Below are 10,969 nucleotides of genomic sequence, written 5' to 3' on the forward strand. Positions count from 1 at the left end.
CCTTTCATTTGTCCTAAAATGCTTACTTTCAAACTGGAAGGGACTTCAATTATTCCATGCAGTTTTCGATAACATTCTTTTATCTTTTCAGAACAGAGTCAAAATATTCGTACACTATTCATACTGCAACACCTTCCACCCACCCTTTGGTCACTTGAATTGCCCCTCTTTGGTTCTTCTTCTGCTTTTTCAGATATTTCTTCAAGTGTAGTAAGCAGAACTGTACTGGGAATTCCAGCTACAGTTTGGTCTTAAATAAAAGAAGGATGTTTTGTCAGTTTGGTCTTATTTATTCTTCTCTGTGGTAAACAGGATTTTGTTAGTTGAACTGGATGTAGCTGCTTACTGGGCCAAATTTTCAAGAGAATAGTACAATAGTTCCCTTGTACTTGTACTTTCCTTGGGTTGTAATTTACCAGCTCATACTCTATGTAGCACCTTTCCACACTGAAGCATTATCTGTCATTTTTCTTCTTGCTGACTTGGCTTCAAAAAAAAAAAATGAAGAGAGATCTTAAGTAAAAAGAGAGATGAAGTGTCAGCCCTCACTTGAGTCCTGATATGATCTATTCTAATGTTGAGTATTGTGCCAGATACAAAATAGGTGCTTAAAAATTGTGGAACTCAACTATGTAACCCAAAATTAACTTAAAATACTGTGTAAGGATCCTCATCAAATACCAACAGAATCCTAACTATCATAGGTTGAATTATAGTGCTTTTGAAGCTGTTGGGTGTAAGTTTCCCAAGAAAACCGTTTTGAGTCTAAAAATAAGTGACGCAAGTGAAAAATAAAAATAAAAACACCAGACCTTCTAGTTTCCCAGAGTCTGAGAAGAATTTTCAGTGGGCTATCTTCTGAATCTACTTTTGGGATTAATGTGTTTACACTGCACACTGTAAGTTTCTCATTGAAACTTAGGGTCTGATATATTATTGGGAGGTGTTATTTTTGCCATTTTTGTTTTTAAATTCCCTCAAAAAACACAAAAAAAAACAAAACTAAGGACTAGGCCTGGGCTCAAATCCTCACTCTGCCATTGACAGTCTCTGTGCCTCAGTTTCCTTAATCTGTGATATGGGGATAATAAAAAATATTTTTCTCATAGGATTTTGTGAAGAGTAAATGAGTTAATATGTAAAGGTTTTAAAAAATGTCTAGCACATCATAAATACTCAATAAATATCAGCTAAAATTATTGTCATTATCAAGTAGCTAGAATTCAAACCAAAAAAATACCTAAACCATTATCCCAAAGTGGTTATCACTTCATATTAATTGCTCTCCAACATTCAGTGCAAAAGTATTTGAACTCATGTCATAAACACAAGGCCAAATGTATCTTTTTAAAATTTTTTTTATTTTATGAATTTTAATGTACACATTCGATGGTCATTTTGTTTTTGTACAGTCATTGACACAGAAATTACATATAATCACAGGGTACATTCTTAATATACAGGCTAAATGTAGTATTTAACTTGCAATTATTTCTTAAAACAGTGCTAATTTTCAAATTGATTATCATTCATCTTTTCTTCTTATTTGATCCATTTGATTGCCCAGTTTAATATCTTACTGATTTGTGATTTATATGAATATTGTGGTTGCTTTTGGATTTTAATCCAATTTCAATTTCCAGAGATGCAGATGGCCACAACTCTGTCATGACATAGTGTATTTTCAGCAAATACTAAGGAACCACACACACCCATACATACACAAACTGACAACATGAAGAAAGTAGATATTTGTTGCTGCTTTGTAATGGTTGCTAAGACTAAGTAGACAATTTCATAGTGTGATCCTCTTTAGAAATGTATGCGCTCTAGTTTGCTAATGCTGCCAGAATGCAAAACACCAGAGATGGATTGGCTTTTATAAAAGGGGGTTTATTTGGTTATACAGTTATAGTCTTAAGGCCATAAAGTGTCCACAGTAACACATCAACAATCAGGTACCTTAACTGGAGGATGGCCAATGGTGTCCGGAAAACCTCTGTTAGCTGTGAAGGCAGGTGGCTCATGTCTGCTCCGAAGTTCTGGTTTCAAAATGGCTTTTTCCCAGGACATTCCTCTCTAGGCTGCAGTTCCTCAAAGATGTCACTCTTAGTTGCTCTTGTGGTGTTTGTCTTCTCTCAGCTTCTCCAGAGCAGAGTCTACTTTCAATGGCCATCTTCAAACTGTCTCTCACCTACAGCTACTGTCTCAGCTTCTGTGCATACTTCAAAGTGTCCCTCTTGGCTGTAGCAAGCTTGCTCCTTATGTCTGAGCTTATATAGTGCTCAAGTAATTTAATTCAAACCCACTCTCCATGGAAATTATCCAACCAAAGGTCTTGTCCACAGTTGACTGAATCGCAACTCCATGGAAACGCCCAAAGGATTCCAAAATCTGATCAACACTAATATGTCTGCCCACACAAGATTGCATCAAAGATAATCATGTTTTGGGGGACATAATGCATCAAACTGGTACACTATGGAAATTCTAATAAGTCTATATAATCTCAAAACAAAGAATTAAAAGTATAAAACTGAAAGGGTCCTTTGGAAGCTTTCTCAACCAGATTTTAAAAATGTATGTTTTGCTATTGAATACCCTTTTAATTCCCACCAGAAGTGAAGTGTAGTCCCAAAAGAACAGCCAAATCACTGTTTTTCATTAAAAAGATAACTCAGAGGTTGACAATAATTAATCTTTCCAATTCAGGAAACATGATTATAGATGAAGATAAAGACAGAAGAAAATTTTATTAGAAATTATAGAAAAAATGTATGATGTGGTTGTTAATAGATGCAACCTGAATAAATGACAGAAAATGTGGCACAGAAGGTAAAGCACTTGGTGTTTAGACCCAGTGCTAATCTGTAGCTGTTGGATGACATAAAAAAAAAAAAGACAGATAAAAATTACAGTGAAAGGATATCTATGGCCCAGAGGCATCCTTTACAAATTCGAATTTGCTGTTGTTCACTGAACTGTTTCATTCTTTAAATAGCCCACACATTCTATTTACTCTAAAACCAAAATGACAACCAAAGGTCTTTTGTGTGTGGGCACATTTGGGAATGGAACACATTTCCAGAGGTTTGGTCATTTTTGTTTCAGAAGCCATAGAAATTTATAGGGCAAACAGCTTAAGCTCATTATGTCCCTGCTGTATTTATGTACTGTATAATGTTGGCTTTCAATTCCATAATCTGCTGATTTTTTTTAACTTGACAACCACTGAAATAGAATCCTATGAATCTTTAAAATTTTCTTTGTCTTCCATCCCTTTGATTTAATGATTTTACTTCCATAATGGCAAGATGTGTTGTCATATATGGTTCAATGAAATATTGACAATAATTATAAAATATTTATTTAATGTAAAGAAAATTGAATAAAGTAATAGGGGAACATATATCTTAGATGCTTAAAAAATAATTCCCACTGAAATGTGTGATTTCTCCCATTTGGTTTTAAGTTCACATGTGTTAAGTAAAATAAAATGGCCACCTGTGTTGGGTATTGTAGAGAGAGAACCCTTTCCCAGAAGGGCTTTTCCAAAAGACAAAAAAAAGAAAAAAAAATTGACCTGCAGGAGCTTTCTAGGAAAATGGAACACAGTCTACAGAAATGCAGATAAGTGACAAAGCTATTTTTTATCCAATAAAGATAGCATATCAGATTGGAGAAATATACCATACCAGTCAGTATATACCTCCTCCCCACCTGGTAAGACCCCACTATGTAAAATGGAAATTTAATGTCAGAAGCAATTTCCTCACTTGCTTCTGTATTTGCTCTATATGAGCTTTCCCTCTCCACTCCCTTGTCAGAGCTCCCTTCTACTCTCTGAATGGAATGCCGCCTGATTCATGAATTTCTCAATAAAGCTGTGAGATCCTAAATTGCATGAAAAATATTTCTTTTATCATGTGATTTAAATTTTTTGGAATCATAATTTATCTACAAGATTTAATCACATTTCTTTGCTACTATTTTGAGAAAAATGCTTAGCCATGTTTCTACATCTATATTGTTTTCATAAGCCTAATTTTAATGTCTAGATGGGTCATATTTAATATATACATCAGGCTATAATAAACTATTTTTCCCATAAGAAATTTTTTTTAAATTCAATTTTATTGAGATATATTCACATACCATACAGTCATTCAAAGTGTACAATCAGTTGTTCACAGTATCGTCATATAGTTGTGCATTCATGACCACAATTTTTGAACATTTCATTACCCCCCTAAAAATAAGAATAAAAAGAAAAGTAAAAAAGAACACCCAAAATATCCCATCCCCCCATGATTCACTTAATTTTTGTCCCCATTTTTTTCTACTCATCTGTGCATACACTGGATAAAGGTAGTGTGAGCCACAAGGTTTTCACAATCACACAGTCACACTGTGGAAGCTATATAGGTATACAATCCTCTCAATCCTCTTCAAGAATCAAGGCTACTGGATTGCAATTCAACAGTTTCAGGTATTTCCTTCTAGCCATTCCAATACACTAAAAACTAAAAAGGGATATCTATATAATGATTAAGAATAACCTCCATAATAACTTCTCGACTCCATTTTAAATCTCTCTGCCACTGATGTTTCATTTCTCTTCCCTCTTTTGGTCAAGATGACTTTCTCAATCCCATGATGCCGGGTCCAGCCCATCCCCGGGAGTCATGTCCCACATTGCCAGGGAGATTTACACCCCTGGGAGTCATGTCCCACATGGTGGGGAGGGCATTGAGTTTACCTGCCGAGTTGGCTTAGAGAGAGAGGCCACATCTGAGCAACAAAAGATGTTCTCTGGGTCCCATGAGAACTTTAATTTTGCTATTTTTGGCTTTCATCAATACTGCTGTGATAAACATCTTATGCATATTGTCCATAATTTTGATTTAATTGAAATCAACTAACACTTACTATATTCCTACTCCAGATAAGGGCTTTAGAAATAGAAAGATGGTTAACACATGGTCTCAACGAGCTCATATGGTGAAGAGGGAGACCACTAAAATAGACACACATCTAAAAAAAATGACTGTCTTTTCTCAGTCCACCAATGAACAAAATCACCATGGTTAAGGACTTTTAAATACTAAAGGGAAAAGAGATTAAAATAAATTCATGAAACATTTTTGGTAAAAACGTGTAACAAAATATCAAAGGATGAGATGCCTTATCAGGATTGATTAATTAGCATTCATTAATTCCTATTCAAAAATTTCTTCCTGTTTTGAAACTCTCAAAGGATGCCTGTAACATTTTTTTCATTTGCATAACAATTTCTTTTAGCTTTACATTCTCTATTCTATTGTTCAAACCTATATTTAACCAAATGATCTTGGCCTACTGGAGAAGTTCTTATGCAACATTCTCCACTAAATACATGTACAATTTAATTCTGACTCCACATGTGACAATTGTATGCAAGAACATATTGTAATATGGTAAATAACTGTTACTTCAATCCTTCAATGTGTCTTTTACAGGTTTTTAGCTCAGTTCCTTTTTGAGGTTGTTGTAAATAATTCTGAGGGGTTTGACTTTGTATAATCTGACTTTTATTACTACTGATACTGAACAAAAGTGGTGGGTTCTCTGCCCAATGCACATAAGAGCCAATCCATGACAATGGGGTTCAAAAAGAGAAAAGGTTTTTTGCTACATACAATGTAGGAGATCAGATGGTCTATGGCCCCTGAAATCTCTTAGAGTCTAAGGGGTTAAGGATTTTCATGGATTCAAACAAGGGGGAAGGACGTTAGAGTTGTAACCACTACAATAGAAAGTATAAACAAGGCTGAGACTAAGCTAGAAAGATGACTACAATAGTTAGTATAAACCAGTGTGAGACTAGTTGAGTTTCAGTAATTTCAGGTATTAACTTCTGCCTAGTCTACAGTATAGAACAAAAAACATCTATATAATGATTCAGTAATCATAATCATTTATTCCTTCTTAATTTCTCAGTTACACTAACTCATCTCCTGATATATCATCTCAGCCTATGTCTTCTGTTGTACTAAACTTCTTCCTTTTTGTAATTACTTCCAACTGTAATTACTAGAGACTAAACTATACATGATCTGAAGGTCTGTGGCAATGGAATCATAAAAGTCAGGCAAGAGAGAAGCGATCAGTTGAGGAAATGAAGATGTTTCAAATTGAGAAAATATTACGAAATGAAATATATGAGCTGAGATTTGTAGGTAAATTCTAAGTAAGAAAACACTGCAACATCACTTACTAAGCATAATTTAACTTTATGTACTTTTACTTTTTACTTTTGTATGTAACTGAGAGACTATATTTTTGGTCTATAATGAACATTTATTTCTGACACTTTGATAAATGCATAAATAATATGTGTAGAAGTAGAAAGCTGTATTGTGGATGTTCATGAGTTCTACTAAGTAAACTGCAAAATGTTTATGTGTCAGGAAGTGCACAATTACCATATCTCACTCCCCCCAGTTTTCTCTGTGAAACAGAAATTAATTATCTTGGTTAAAAGTTATAATTAATAGGTGACAGACTACATTTAAAAGCAATACTTTCAGAGAAATGCAACCATTTAGGTACTTCTATTTTTAAGGAAAAGAGTGCTTTTGTCCTAAAGGAGTGGGTTTTTAGTGTCTTGACCCATTTGCATTCTTTAATGCATTTTTGAGGATTTCAAAGAGCTTTCTTTTGGGGTTATAATTATCAATATTTACTTTATTGGAAAATAAAATAGATTTTTTAATGCTTAGTTATTAATTCATTTGAAGATAGCAATGATGAACATATTGAATGTTAATACCATCTCAGTAATACTATGAAATTAGTTCTAACCTCATGGAACCCCTGAGATTGGTCCTCAAGTTAATTGAAAGTCTGTTCCAGAATATATGTTCTGTTCCACAGCATAATGAAAGAGGAAATTTAGAAGTTAAAATATATTTGCCTTGGTTTATAATGCCTGAGCTTGATAAGCTATGAAATGTTTAAAATCTTAGTTACAATTGATGGTCTTTCTTTCTTTAATGCCTTTTTCTATATTAAGGTTTATTCTTTTTTCTGTGCAATCTGCATAGATAGCTAATCTTCTTGTTCTTACCGAATAACCTGCTATGGTTTATGCTGAATTTTTTATGTCCTTAATTGTTTAAGGAAAAAAAAAATCTCTCTTAGGAAAGAGCTAAGTTTCTTTACAATTATGTCAACATCTATGTTCATTTGTATATGTTTGGTTTTCACTTTGAAATGCATAGTAACATGCATTTCAACAGGATAATCTGATTTCTATTTTAAGTGTCTTGATTTTCCCTTCCAAAAATAAAATCCTAAATGTAAAATTAAATTAAATTAAATTTTCAGGATGATGCTTATAACAGAAACTTGAGATTTCCCAGATGATCCCTGGAAAAATTACAAAGATTTGTTCCTTCACTTTGTAGAAGGACAAGTTCTAGAAATGATTAGGTTTATTTGATATGCTACTGTTGATAAGGTTCCTTGGATTTGTTTTCAAATAGAAGAGACGTTTAGCCTTCCCTCGGTTAAATTTGTATGTGAAAAATATTGTTAATGTATATATTTCAGAAATTGTATGCTGCGTGGGCATTTGCTAGAGAATTGTCAGTGCCTTCAGTATCAGTTACCTGTCTGATTTATCAGTCTTGGTGCTACTTTTCCTGATATCAACAAACAGCAGTAAAGTATTATCAGCCATAATTTCTGTTAATTCAAATGTATCTTGATTAGAAAGGTAGCACAGCAGAAATACTGGCCTATCCAATAATGAAAACATAAAGTCACAATTAGCTGCCCCTGCCCCATTTCATTTTAACAGGTACCTTAACACTACTAAATAACGTCCAAGTTATTTAATCCAAGAGACTTAATGAGCAATCATGAAACAACTTTTACATTACATAAGGATTTTTAAAGTACTATGTAAAAGATGTAGCTTTCTGGCCAGGTCTATCCTTTCCAAAGTCAAAGTTAATTGTGCCTAATGCAACACTGATTAACAATATTCCTAAATCTACATTGTTTTCATTGTTATTTTAGAATCATATCCAAAACTGTAATAATTCCAGTTAATATTTCCTTCATTTTGTTTTTTTTATAGCATGTTTGCTTAATTTACAGCAAGGAGAAAATAAACTGGTTCTTGTTTTGATCCAAACGTTGATGTTTTAAAGGTTGTACACAATATTTGTTAAAAAGAACATATAAAAATACCTTTTCAGAAGCTTCTATAAGAAAGAAAATACAAAGTTTAACTCCACAACTTTCCTCTTTGCTAGAACTGCAAACTACTCCTACAGTTTTAAATAGACTTTTTGTTTTTAAACTATACATCCAGGAAAATCTAAAAAAATTTAAACAAACGTGCATATAAATGATTGCATAGCAGAACATGAACATAAAATGCAAACAGTAAGAAATGAAAGTTAGAAATACCATCAAATATCAAAGGTTCTAGAATCAATCCTTTAAACACATTCCACAAACAGTATTTAAAAACCATCTTGTGTCTTCACAGGCAGGGCAAGATTATTAAAACCAAAAAGGAAAAAGCAACCCTCTAAAAGGAATCGTTTTCCCACAAAATTTCTTACTTAAATCTGCAAGCGAGCAATCTGAGATTTTTGAAGATGCTAGCTTTTATTCTGAAATGAGATTGGACATGTCATTAAGTTACTTTTATGGCCCCCAAAACAATCTCTCAGAGAAATAGTAGAAATGATAAATAGCTAAAGGTATCATTTCCTCATATTTAGCCAGGTACTGCCAAGTACAAAATAATGTACTAATTACCAATCGGTACACTGATAATCAGTCAAAAACTCAAGAGATGTGACTGTTGCTTTAAATTGACTAATCCTGTCCCCCAAATTATTTAAAATTTCATGGCACCACTGAATCATCTAGTAATGGGAGTGTTGTCTTTCAACTTGCCTCACATAAAATAAACTGAGGTGTGAAGAGCAAGCCTCCCTCATAAAGAGGTAGGCAGATTTTGATACAAATGCACAAACCAACTGAGTGCTAGAAGCATCAAAATTCAGTTATTTTACACTATGCACACACACAAACAAAACCTACTTTGAAACAATTTACTTGCTTCTAACAGCAGTAAGAAAACTAAGCAGAATCCTGGGCAACAATGCTCCTTAAAATTTAGAACTACAAAACAGCATTCTTTCCCCCTAACATTATTCATATCATCAAAGACCTGCTCAAATTTAAGGTGAGTTCTGATATTTTTTATGTTTCAAATCTTCATAGAAACCAGAAAAAAAGCAGTGAAGGCTCTGTACACTCAAAAACTCAACTTCCCTGAAAATGCTACTTAACCCAGTTGGCATCATTCCTCAAGGCAGTGGGGGATTACAAAAGAACTACTTATTCCAAACTGCTTCATAAATAAAATATTATAATGAACCTAGACATCTTGATAAGACATTAAATGTCCACCCTGAACCTAAATGCATCTGAGCAGTCATTGCTGTACTGTGGCTACAACTTCACTTGTGTATCATTCTATTTTATTAACAAGCTACATTTCTAGGTTAACAGTTCTACCAAATATGGATATGAAAGTTTATCTTGAATAAAACAACGTTGCAAATTATGGTCAACCAACACCTTTCACCAATACTTCAAGCATAAAAAAATGAGAATCTTTACAAAAATATAGACACTACAAATTGGTAGCTGCTCATTAACATTAAACAAACTGGACTCTTAAGAGTGGCTTCTCAACAGCGTATCGTTTTAATTATAACCATTGCCTAGTACAGGGAAAACTAACAAGCATTGTGTTTTTTTTTTTAACCATCATTGCAACATTGTATTCCTGATAATTTAAGTAAACCAAAAACAACAAGTAAATGAATGATACATTCCTAAAATATCATGGCTTAAGCTATTAGTGGCCACTGGATTTAGGACTAGTCCAATACCTTGATCTAGATTTTGACCTAGACCTAGACTGTGATCTTGACTGAGATTTGGATCTAGGTGGTTCTTTTTTCCTTGATTCCTTTTCATATCTTGAGCCAGACTTATAATACGTTTTGCAATCTGTTTTAGAGGTGCCTCTACTTTTGGTGTGAGATGCAGATCTAGAACGTGATTTAGTCTTCATTTTTTTTCTTGGACTGGGACTTGGACAGTGATCTTGAATTGGATTTAGATCTTGAAAAAGATTGATTTTGGTGTTCGAATCTTTCATTGTTGGAATGGCTTCTGCTACACCGTGGTCTTCCAGTCAGTCTACTGTTTCTAGGACTATAAGATCTGTAGTTATAATCAGAAGACCAACTTCTTGATCACCTCCTTTCATAGCTTTGGCTTCGAGAACGTCTGTCATAATCATCATAGTGAGAACTGAATACATTTCTTCCTTCCTTGGCTTTCATTTGATTTGGTGTCTTCTGATCCCCCTGTGCAAACTGGATTTCAATTTGACGTCCACAAATCCATTTTCTGTCCAAATTATATAACTCATCTTCTGCATCACGAACATCCTCAAATTGAACATTAGCAAATCCTCTTGGACGATGAGTGTAGAAATCAAGTGGAACGCACACATCAACTATAGGACCATGATGACCAAATTCACGATGTAAATCTTCAGACCTGGTGTTGTGGGCCATATTCCTCATGAACAGAGGCATGTTTGGGGGGTGCGGATAGTGGGACATGGCTGTGGTGTCAAGTCTTGGCCACGGGAACTAATGGGCTCAACAAACCGTCTGCGGTTCCTACTGTGGATCCTCAGACACACACAGCCAAAAGGTAACATATCCCCTTTTAATCATATTCAGATACATAATTGAGTGATGCTAATTTCATTCACAATGTTATGCTACCATCACCACCACCCATTACCAAAATATTTCCATCATCCCAAATAGAAACTTTAAATTTTAAGCCTTAATGCCTGTGCCAGTTTGAATGTATT

General features: G+C 34.1%; 1 pseudogene; it reads right to left on the reverse strand.

Moving 5' to 3' along the window:
* Positions 1–201: 201 nt before the first annotated feature.
* Positions 202–10,709, reverse strand: LOC119515727 (annotated as a pseudogene).
* Between the last annotated feature and the right edge of the window lie 260 nt (positions 10,710–10,969).

Source organism: Choloepus didactylus, chromosome 19 (genome assembly GCF_015220235.1).
Source record: "Choloepus didactylus isolate mChoDid1 chromosome 19, mChoDid1.pri, whole genome shotgun sequence".
Lineage (NCBI taxonomy): Eukaryota > Metazoa > Chordata > Mammalia > Pilosa > Megalonychidae > Choloepus > Choloepus didactylus.